This window comes from Myodes glareolus, chromosome 25 (genome assembly GCF_982192425.1).
Source record: "Myodes glareolus chromosome 25, mMyoGla1.1, whole genome shotgun sequence".
NCBI lineage: Eukaryota > Metazoa > Chordata > Mammalia > Rodentia > Cricetidae > Myodes > Myodes glareolus.
In genome coordinates this window covers 6,635,698-6,647,822 of record NC_142050.1, presented here as the reverse complement: position 1 = coordinate 6,647,822, position 12,125 = coordinate 6,635,698, and positions in this window count along the sequence as shown.

The following is a 12,125-nucleotide window of genomic DNA, read 5'->3' as shown; positions in this document are numbered from 1 at the left end:
TTTTTTTTTTCCTAAACTTAACTTTGTCCTTTGTTCTGCCAATACCTTAAATGGGTGTAAGAGACACCAGACATTTCCATACCACAAACGCCAGACAGGAGCAAAGACATCAGCTAACCTAGGATGTGACCAGAACCTAGCTTTCTCTGGTTTCCTCCCGAAAGACAACAACCACAAATAAGCAGGAAGCAGCCTTGAGAATCCACTGTCGCAGTTCTTTTAACATGTGGTGTCTAACCTCCTTCCTTTCTGTCTCTCTCCCACAGAGGTAGCTGCTGCTGTGTGGCTCCTCTCCTCTCCCGAACCCCCTCTCTGTTTCTCCCTCCTCATCCCCATTTTCCCTCCCCCTCCCCTTTTCTCTTCCCTTCCATAACCCACTAAGTAAATATCCAACTTCCCTCCACACGGCATGACTATCTGTCTCTGTCTCTCACCCTCTCTGCCTGGGACCTGCTGGCCTTCCTGGCCTGTTGCTGTGCCCCTCAGGGAACTGCAGCATTTTATTTAAATCATAACACTTTGGAGGAATTTGAGAAAGCTGAGATGCTGACCAAGTCCTGGGATAGTTAACTGTTTCACTTGCTGTCCAGGCTCTGTGAGATTTTCAGGTACTAGCAAAGTGCGCGCCTAGTTGAAGCAGTCTGTGAGACTGGACCACTTGGGGATAGCCATTTTCAAGCGGTCTGGGATACAGAGTTTGAGGGGAACTGGCAGGATGATCGGAGTGCAGAAGATAAAGTTAAGAAGTTTAGGGGGGAATTTTTGTTTAGATCCTGGTAATTGAGGGAGGAGAGTCCCCAAACCAAGGGAAGATGGAGGAGATCTAACCCTTAGGAACAGGCAGTAGATGAGAAAACAGGCTGTTGATTTGGAGTCCATTTGACGACTTTTTCAAGGTGAATCTAAGTCAACTTCCTAGAGCTTACAATTTTTTTTTTGAGTTTACAAAAGGGATAAGTTTTAGACACATTAGCAATCCTCCTGTTTGTAATTTGTACTGAAGTCCACATTGTAGAAAAGGCAGTATACTCACACCTTTGAGCCACAAGGGACCCAAAAATGATTCTGGTTAAAAGCATTAATATTCTCTCCTCTATTAAGAAGACTGGATATATATAAATTAAACTTTTTGCACAATGAGAAGTACTGTTAAGTCTATGCTTAGAAAACAACCAAAAGGAATTTTCAATCTTGAGCTGTGACTATGATAATAGTAATGATACTCTTTCACTTCTAGGTTAATAGCTTATCAGGATTCCACTGATCAATGGTCTGAACTTTTGGAGTCTTAAAACAACAGTAGAACAGCGAGGAAAAGAAATCTGAAACATTTTTTGTTATTTTTATATACCTTAAATCACTTTTTCTTTGTGACCACTACTTGCATTTATACACTCTAAGTCACAATTTAAGATTTCACTTCCTTAGACCTTTATAACCTCTATTTATACACCTTAAAACACCTTAGACGCTAAAATGTTCTCTTGGATCTTTACCTCTTAAACTTTAAACTCTATAACCTTTTCTGTCTAATCATTTGCCAGCAGATGCAGGTGTTTGAGAGCCATCAGAGCAGTAAAAGTTTACATTGAAATTCGTCCTGTGAAATAATCTCTTTTCTGAGTCTGCTAACAAGACAATCTGTCTAGACCTAATTGAGCTCTAGAAAATTGAGGCCTGTGGCCTGAATTTTACATAAAAAGGGAACCCAGAAGGCAGCTGATGCCGTGGTTGCTGCTGTTAAACTGACAAAGCTATCTTTAGCCTAGTTGTCCAACACTATTGAAAGTCTGAGAAGGTAAATTTTACCTGAGTAAGTAGAAGTGTAGACCTAGCAGTTCCCAAATCTAATGAAAATGACAGAGATTTACTGGCTAGCTAAACAGCTACTCCAAGGTCCTCAGTGGTTGTTGGGGGCAAAGGTCTCAGGGTCATATCAGTCTTCAACTACAAGGCCTAGAAGATCCAACAGACTTTCCTGTGGAGTACTAACTTGAAGGGTGGGGGAGGACCAACCTATCTTGTCTGAGCAAAGCTTGATAATTCTTTTGTATATGTAGTTTTACCATGTTAAAGTATTCACCATGTTAAAGTGAATACTGTCCTTTTATTTAGACAGAAAAGTGGAGATGATATGGGATGACCTTCTGTATATGTGTTGCTTTTATTGGATAATGAATAAAACTTTTTCAGTCAATGGCTTAGCAAAGTAAAGCCAGCTGGGAAATCCAAACAGAGATATATAGAAAGAGTAGGCAGAGTCAAAGAGACACTATGAAGCTTCCAAAGGAGAAAGACACTAGAAACTTTTGGGTAAGCCACAGCCTCATGGCAATGCATAGATTAATAGAAATGGGTTAATTTAAAATGTAAGAGCTAGGTATAAATATACCTGAGTCGGTAGCCAAACAGTGTTGTAATTAATATAGTTTCTGTGTGATTAATTAGGCCTGGGAGACTCGGAAATGAATGTACAGTCTCTGCCTACACAGGTAGAGGTTCTTCTGTGCCCATACATATCTTTGAAGGAGATGCACACGCTGCCAGAAGCTGGCATGTCTCTATACCATGAAAAGCTTTGAAGTGGTTTCTACCATGAAGTCACTTTAAATGCCATAGTCTGAAGATCTCTGAAACATTTAAGGAACATTCATCTATGAATTGTATCTGATTAGACAAACTTTGCTTGTTTCAAGTTACTTATTTTAGACTTAACTTTGAAAACATCTACAGGGACTAAATAAGCCTTATCACTGCAATTAATTATATTAGTACTTAGCCTGACTGCAATTAAATAATTTGATCATTTGTAAGATGACTGACTGTTGGGCTGAAGAGATGGCTCAGAGGTTAAGAGCACTGACTGTTCTTCTCGAGGTCCTGAGCCCAATTCCCAGCAATCACATGGTGGCTCACAACCATCTGTAATGAGATCTGGCACCCTCTTCTGACCTGCAGGCATATATGCAGACAGAACACTGTATATATAATAAATAAATAAAGATTTTTTTTAAAAAAAAAGAGGACTGACTGTTACCCTGTGTCCTTAACAGTCTACAATACATAAACAACTTTTATAAGAGTAGGATTTTATGGTCCATCCCTGTTTAAGGTGACTAACCATTAACGTGCCTTTAACTATCCATAACAGTTTCTAGTAAGTTAGTAGCTTTTATAAGAATAGAACTTTACATTTCGTTTTCTATCCCTGTTAGGTTTAGCCTTAAAAAATAACAAAGTTTTAATCAAAGTTCTTCCACTATCAAAATAAAGCTTTTAAATCATAGACAATACATTCAGGAAAGAAACCAAAATAGTCGTTCCATGGGTGAAGGGGAACAAGTTTGTTCCAAACTAAGGCTGTCTCCTGAGAAGGCAAGGAAAAGCGACCCAAATGCCCAGCCATGGGAAAAGAACCCTCTGGGGGGACCAGACATTCCATTATAGAAGATATATCTTATTTATCAAAAACCTTATTTATCAAACATATATTGCCATTTATTTAAATTCTGTAGAAGTTTGGTGTGGCACAATTGGCAGAGACATAAGTACTTAGGTACAAATCTCTAAAGTCAGTTTTTATTAATCCAAGTAGATCTTTGTAACTTAAAAATTTTTATTACCATATAGAGTATATTTAAACCAGAGTCGAATCATATATACAGTATATTGTAATAAATATAACCTTACATTTCTATCATCATACAGACATCCATACAAATCTAAAATATTTGAAACTTCTTGTTTTCTTAGTCTAAAAAGAGATACAATAAACAGAGAACTCATTAGGACTAAGAAATGTCACATGATATATACTTTTTAACCTCAGTAAAGATGGTTGCTAGCCATGTAGCCTCCTACATCCTAATGAGGTCACTAGCCAAGATGGAGGAGAGACATTTGGCTGATATTTAAAACATGTTTTCCTAAACAATGGCTGAGTCTAAGTTACGTTCACATATATTCAGAGTTGAATCCAAGTTACATACATATACATGCAGAGTTGAATCCAGGTTACAGTTATACATATATAGAGTTAAATCCAAGTTACATATGTATACTCACACACACACATACACACACACACACACACACACACACACACACATCTTAACAGGAGTTGAATCACATATATAAATTATATTATTAAATATTTATTATATTAATTAATGTTATATATTAAATATCTATACAGCCATTATAGAATTTTAATTATGTCTTTACTAATCCTGAGATAAGAGTTTCCAATATCCAACGAGGAATTTACAAATCCTGAAATGAGAGTTTAAAGTATAATCTTAGAATATTAAAAAAAATAAAATCTTAAATAGTATTTTTCTTTTTCAAGACAGGATTTCTCTGTGTTACAGCCCTAGCCATCCTGGAACTAGCTCTTGTAAACCAGGCTGGCCTTGAACTCACCGGGGTCCACCTGCGTCTGTCTCCGGAGTGCTGGGATTAAAGTGTGTGCCACCACCGCCCAGCATCAAGTAGTATATTTTGTGAAAGCAGAGTGCAAAGAAATCATAGGTATAAACAATTCTTAGGATTGGGGAGGTAGAGCCTTACAGGTAAGGGACTTTGGAAGTTTATCAGAGCAAGTTTGGGTCTAAGTATTTGGGAACCCTCTGCGGCAGTACCAGTTGTAAGCAATTTATGAGAATTTGGAAAACAAGTTTCCTGACTTGGGCCTTTGATTGTACTGAGGCCAGGCAGTTGTAATAAAATCTGAGTCGGTGATGGAAGAGAGAGGGGGTCGCGCAGTGGAACACTGCGAGGGCGTTTCTATAAATCCCGGGGAAGTTGAGAGGCAAAGATTACAGGCAGGAACTCAGAGGCAGTGTGGAGGGGGTGCGGTCTGACTGTAAGACCCGGAGCCATGTGGAGAAGACAGTGCACTAGAGCTTCAGTTGTGGCTGCTGGGAGATGGGAGAAAGCAGCAGAGAGGTCCACGTGGGTGCAGGGGCTGCAGGAGCCAGACCAGGCAGACTTGTGTCCACGTGCAAAGTAACGCAGGAAGAACCAGACTCTAAAATTTGGAATTAGATTCACTCAGAGACAAACGATCCATTCATACTTTCCCGAGGGTTAGAGCCCCAGATACTGCTGTCAGTGAATGAGAAAGACAAAGCACCTCATCTGTTGTGGGTGGAGCTGGCAGGTAGGATTCTAGTGTGGTCAGACCAAACACCAGGAGAGCCTATCGGAGTCACGGTATCAATGTAAAGATAAAAAGAAGAAGAAGAGGAGGAGGAGGAGGAGGAGGAGGAGGAGGAGGAGGAGGAGGAGGAGGAGGAGGAGGAGGAGGAGAAGGAGAAGGAGAAGGAGAAGGAGAAGGAGAAGGAGAAGGAGAAGGAGAAGGAGAAGAAGAAGAAGAAGAAGAAGAAGAAGAAGAAGAAGAAGAAGAAGAAGAAGAAGAAGAAGAAGAAGAAGAAGAAGAAGAAAAAGAAACTAGGTACCTTTCTGTGGGTGTTGCCAAGGTAGAACACTAAGTAAACACTCCATGAGAAAAAAAAAAGTTAGTGCAAGAGGTTTGTTGGGGGAGGGGTGAATGGGGGAGTGAAAGAGCCAAAGGCCATGTGGTGGGGGGGACATGAGAGATGCAGACAGACAGAGAGAGACACAGGGAAGAAAGAAGAGGAAGAAGAGAGACAAAGGAGGAGCAAGAGTCAAGAGAGGGGAGAAAAGGCAAAAGGAGCTAGCTGTGCCTGGTGTGCACTTTTAAGGGTCACAGGTCACACAGCTGACTGTGGAAGGCCCCTGGGGACAGAAGGTGATGTCACTGCCTTGATGACAGAGGCAGGCTGCCGCCCTGGAGGAAACTAGCAAAAGTTCTCTAGTTTTAAAGCTCACGCGGTTACTCTGTGCTCATGTGACTAAGCCGGGAAGCTATCTTCACCCTAAGGTTGCCTGCGCTTTATTATCTAGCAGGATCACAGAAGCGCTAGGTGTTTTCATGCTCAAAGGTTCTTCAGAGTAGAATAAAGACTTCTCTGGGGTTGATTTTGGATGCCCTCCCTGTTATAACTCCACATCTTTTCTCCTGTTGAGTATCGGTTCCCCAGAGGCTCTCACGGATGCTGTAGTCCTTCGGTGACACATCCGACCTACCAAGTCTTTTATTGCAGATCCATGTCAGGATAATTCATATACCCTATTAAGCAAACACCAGGGTAAGGATGATGTCAAAGCATATATATCTTACAGCTGCCCAGAGCAGCTTTTCCAGAGTGCTTCGGCAGGCATTGCTTTTCCTGCTTTTTAATCACCACACTGGAAAACAGCTTAGGGATTAGAATAAAAAACATAAAGTATGCTTGTAGTGCTAGGAAAATCTAAAGTAGTAATCTTGACAAACCAATCAGGGTCAACAAGATGGCGCAGTAAAGGTGCTTCTCGCCAAACCTGCTGACCACCTGAGTTTGATTCTAGGACCCTGGTGGGGGAAGGGAAGAGCAGAGTCCGGCAAGCTGTCCTCAGATTTCCAAAAGCATGCTATGCCATACATATCACTGCACCCCAATAAATGAATAAATGGTTTTTAAAAACTTGAGAAGACAAAAAAGTCATGAAATTATAGGTTTGATGCAGAACTGACAGGTGAATATTCATCGCATGTGGTGTGTGTGTATGTGTGTTTGTGTGTGTGCTGGGACTTGAACCTAGGGCTTCACATGTGCTAGGGAGGCACTCTGCCCCTGGGATATATCTCCAGCCATCATAACCACTTTCTTACTGTAATTCCACAATAGTACGTGGCCCAGTCTCTGCTCAAACTTGAGACACTCAGCATTTGTCAGCTCCCAGAGGTGTTGCAGTTGGTGGCCCTTGCTGAGTACTCAGAAGGGAATTAGTCTTAGCCAAACAGAGGCACTTTGCCCAAGGTCTTGGTCCACTTTCCAATGACTGCTAAATGTTAAGACAAGAACAGACAGCCATGCCTCCAACAGAACAAAAATTAACAACTGTTCATGCTACATCCTATCTTTGAGTATCAGCTCAGGCCTTGGCTTCTTCACAACCCAACCCCTCTGCCAATCCTGCTCCATTGACCTTTCTAGAGGCACGAACCCCTAGAGTACCAACCCCAACCTGTGTGGGTTTTCCTCTCTGGCTGGCAACAGATCCTGACAGTCTCACCAACCTTGAGGATAGATTGGGTGACAGATACCTTCACAGTCGTTGTGCCTTTGTCTTAAAGACACGTGTGCTTTTGAGTGAATTTGAGAGTAAAGGGGAGAAATGACCCAGTAGTTTAAGATGTAGGAGAGATACTTGGAGAGGGAAGATTGGGAAATCCCCAGCACGGACTTCAGTTTCCTTCCCAGGAGATATCCAAAAAGAACTGATGGAAAGTAAAAAATTTACCAGAGGTCATACAGACATCAGCCCCATTTTCTCCAGTGATGCGTCAGACATACCATGATTGGGGTGCAGGTGAGAGGAGGGTGTGCTGTCAATCATATGGAGGGATACCAGCTATGGAATGTATTGAATAATGGGGGGAGTCATTTCAAAACTCAAATTAGTAACAATGTTTCACCATCTTTGAAACAATCATTCAAGGGACTCTTTCTCCAAAATGCATCAAGACACTCTGGATGGTCAGTGGGGGAGGACAGGATTGTAACTTGAAAAGATAGTCTCAATGCTAGTCCTGGGACATGTTGGGTCTCTGTGTCCTTAATCATGAAGATTGCCTCCTGGATGCCATTTAATGCAATGCTCGTAAAATTCCAACTAGTAATTTTATTTTTGTTGTAAATTCATTTCCAGGCTCTAAACCTAAGACCAGGGTGTTGGATAGTGAACAGGAATGGTGTAGCCCACTTTGACATCAAAGCTGAAAGCACATCAGGCATGTGGCTTTAATACACAAATTGAAATGGATACATTTACACCGTTTACGCTTGTGTTCCACATGTAGCATCCCATGCTCTGATGATTTATTTCCATGAAGTTGTCCTGGTACATTAACTGTTGCAAGGCCTTCTCTGCTATACAGCCTTAAGAGTCAAGCTGAGTCCTGCTGTCTAGTCCAGATGTCAAGACGGGCTTTATCTGGGAGTATACTAGGTTCAACTCTTTGTCTTTATTATCAAGGGAGAAGCTGCAGTTTCTCTCCTCTGTGGCTTTTAGTGAATTGAGGTCAGTTAAGTACGCAGCTATAGCTCTCTGAGGACACAGCTAGGGCAAGGAGTGAAGGGTATTATCCTTCCGCAGCTCCTGCGCTCTCAATTTAATTCTGGAGTCCAGCGAAGTAGAACTGCTGAGGGATTGCGTGTAGGCTTAGCCTCCCTCTTACACCACAGAGTTCAGCTCACCCCTGCTTGTCTAAAATGTGAGGGAGACGTTCCTGGATTGAATACTGACCAAGGGAAGTGAGTGTTCTCCACTTTGCAGGGGTGAGGATACGGCCTTGCTTCACTTCATCTGCTTCCCCAAGGGCAATTCTGTGCTGGGTTCCCTGTGATTCCAGGACAGAATTGGTAAACAGAGGTCAATCATATCACACCATGGCCACAGTCGTTGGGAAGTACATATTATGGTCTTGCTAAGGTAGGCCACTGGTTCATGTTTCCCAGTCAACGGGCTTCTGAGAAGTACAAAGGTAGCACTCAACCCACAATAAGAGAAAAATGCAAAAGAGTAGCCAAAGAACTAGCAGACCACAGATTGCAGCAATAAAAGATCCAGATAATGGCGTCATTTACATGTATTCTATGATTGTGCTTAACATTTTTAAGGAAATAAAAATTAACATGGAGAACATTGGCAGAGACCAGAACATATTTTTTAAGGTACCCAAATGGTATTTCTATGCTTCAAAATTATGTTGATGATGATGATGATGACTTTTTGAGACAGGGTTTCTCTGTAGCTTTGGAGCCTATCCTGGAACTAACTCTTGTAGCCCAGGCTGGCCTCAAACTCACAGAGATCCGCCTGCTTCTGCCTCCTGAGTGCTGGGATTAAAGGTGTGCGCCACCACTGCCTGGTTATACTTCAAAATTTGAAAAACAAAATCAATAACTCAAAATGGGTTTAACCATAGACAAACATTGCCAGGAAAACTCCATGCCAAGTGACTGCATGACCTTCCCTAGGGAAATGAGGGTTTTCCATCTTTGAATTGCTCTTTACTTCTAAACCTGGCTCTAAGTGTTCAGGCTGGCGTGGTATATTTGAATTGTCTCCTTGACTTGGGGGAATCATCTCTGGGTAAGGAGCTCCTGGGACTGAAAACTTCTTTCTTTCTCTATTCAACACCAGGAGGAACAAAATTCCAAAGGAAGGGGACGGCCATTTAAGAATTACAACTGAAGAAGAGAGGGAAGCTGAGCAAAAGGATTGACAAGAAGGATGTTAAGGGAGCAACTCTACGTACATGAGTTGAGCAGCGTTCGAATCCCGTCTTGCCCCAAGGGGTTCCTCCTGCCTGCTTCTCTGTATCATCTCCTCTCTAGTCAGTCTATCTAGTTCTTCTGGGAGCCCCTCCTCTTGTTACTGACTGATACTGTTTATTCTCCAAGGGAATAATAACGAATATCAATATAATCAAAATAATTTCACAAAAGACTCCACTATAGTCTTTTTCACTTCTCTATTGGTAACACTTTCTCCAGTTTCAAGTGTGTTCACAGCCAGCTCAAATGTTCACACAGTCAAATGTTCTCCGTGGGCAAGGAAACTGGGCATCACATACAGTTCAAAGATGCTACCTTTGCCTACCTTGATTCAAGGCTAGAACCAAGGCTAAAACAGGGTAATAATCAGAAAATAAATGAGAGAAGAGAATGGTGAGTCAACATGCTGGCCTAGTCACGTGTGGCAGAATGTGGTAGAAAATGGGGGGCATCGATGTGGTACTTCCTGGTGATAGAACTCCGTTTTTCATCCACGCTGTTGACCTAAGTGAAAAGTGAGGTCTGAGAATGGTATCCACCCTGTTTCACTGGGGTCACATTGCTGAACGGTAGCTCTGAAATGTCGGAAGTCTCTAAGAGTTAACAACAGTCCGGAGCCTGTTTCCAGGCAACCGGCGGTGGAAGAGGAGTGAGCAGAGCGCACAATGGCTCTGGAACAACCCAAGAAAGGCAAGTCTTGTGGGAAGATGCTTTTAAAGTTGGTTTCATGGAATTGGGAAGAATATACGGTGGAATGGAAAGGTGCATGCAGCAGAGAAGGGGAACTAGAGACAGAATGACGACATCAGAGCTGCCACCGAAACTATGTGGAAGTCACGGCCTGGGTTGCTACTGGCTTCCACTGACAAGGAAGCTTCCTTAGAAGTGATATTAACCACTGCAGACTCATGGCTGAGAATGAGACAATGAAGTCTTCTGTGAACACCCCCCTCCCAAAGAAACAGTCCAGACAGGAAGCTATTGAAGAGAGTCATTAAAATTGTGATAAAGATGCTGAAGTGTAGTTCTTCACAGTTGATGGCTTCTGTTAGTGGCCTTGGGGAGGGGTTGGGGAGGAGGTGAAGACTCGGTTTTCTTTAAGGGTCTGGCCACTGTGAGTTTGACCATGCTCCAGTGAGTATACGGGTAACACAAATTAGATGGTATATTTTTCTTTTTGAAAATAATTAATAAAAATATTCTGTTGGGGAAAAGAGAGTTAACTAAACACAGGGTCAGCTCTTGAAGTGACTGGAATTCATCACAGTGGCCCTTGTGTGCTTTCCACAAAAAACAGTGTTGACCTAGCTTGGCTTTTAAGGTACTAGGGGATTTGATGTATATATACTCTGTACTCCAGCCTCCTGGGTGTGATTTAGACCTATATTAAAGCTGGCAAGATAAAACAAATACTTGCTGAACTGTGGTATTTGGATAGTTTGGGTGAATCTTGGGTCAAATTCCTGTTGAAAGTCTAAAGAGAAAGTAGCAATAATGCCCTGTGACATCGACATGCCAGACCAGGGGTGGAGTTCATCTTTAGTTCTTTAAAAAGAAAATGATTAGCATCCTGCCACGTACTATAGAGGCTGGGGAAAAGCTGTGTCACTTCAAAGGAAGCTCCTACTTTTTTAAAAAAAAAAAAACTTCATTAAAAAATGATAGCCTCCCAACAGCGCCGCTGGGCGAAGTCCCTGCTAACAGTTTCTGCAGGTTCCTCTGTCCTTGCCTTTACCTCCTTTCATTTCAGCAGAAACAGGGGAGCTGAGTAATTCGGCATCAAGAGTTTTAAATGCAAAGAAAGAAGAGAGCAAACTGACACATGATTTTCAAACAGTTCCAAGCAGGGACCTGGAGGAATTAGAAAACACATTTAGAAAATCTTCAGAGCCTGGGATTCGTAGACTATGGAATGAATGAGAATCCAAGTAAACCAATTTCTACTGCTTACCACAGAGCAGAATTTACATAATAAACCACTAATTTGCATTACTGTGAGCCAACTATGTGTGATGTCCTTTGTGATTGTACACTGAAATGTAAGATCACAGCAGTCTTCATGTCCCACTCCCTGTCTTTATTTACATACTTCCCAACACTAGAAAGACTGGATTTCAATGTTGTGAAACCTCACGCTCAGGTTAAATTTCTTGACTTCATTCTCCCGAGTCACTCAGCATCTGGCTGCCATCTTTCTATGAGGCGGGTTTGTGGGAGGATTTGTCCAGGCAAGCTCTCTGGGTCTAAGCATAAGGGCTAGTCTGGTAAAACGGTGATTTCCACGCAGAAACCACCACTTAGCAAGGAAGCGGCTGCCACGTGTCTGCTTACACTCACTTTCAAAGGGTAATTTCATTTCTCTTGGCAACTGATTTTCTCCTTCCACTTCTTAATTGGTGTGTGTGTGTGTGTGTGTGTGTGTATGTGCACACACACATGTGCATGTGAGTGTGTCTGGGCGCACACACACACGGGATCATGTGCATATAGAGGCCAGAGAACCACCTCAGGTATCATCCTCGAGAACATTCTCCACCTCTTGTCTGTCGTCTGTCTGTCTGTCTGTCTCTCATTGACTTGCGGCACACAAATGAGAGGTAGACTGACTAGCTACCTCCTCAGCACTGAAATTACAAACATCCCCACCACACCCAGTGTTTTCAGTAAGTTCTGAGAGTCAGAATCAAATCCTTATACTTGTAAGACAAACCTTTTGCT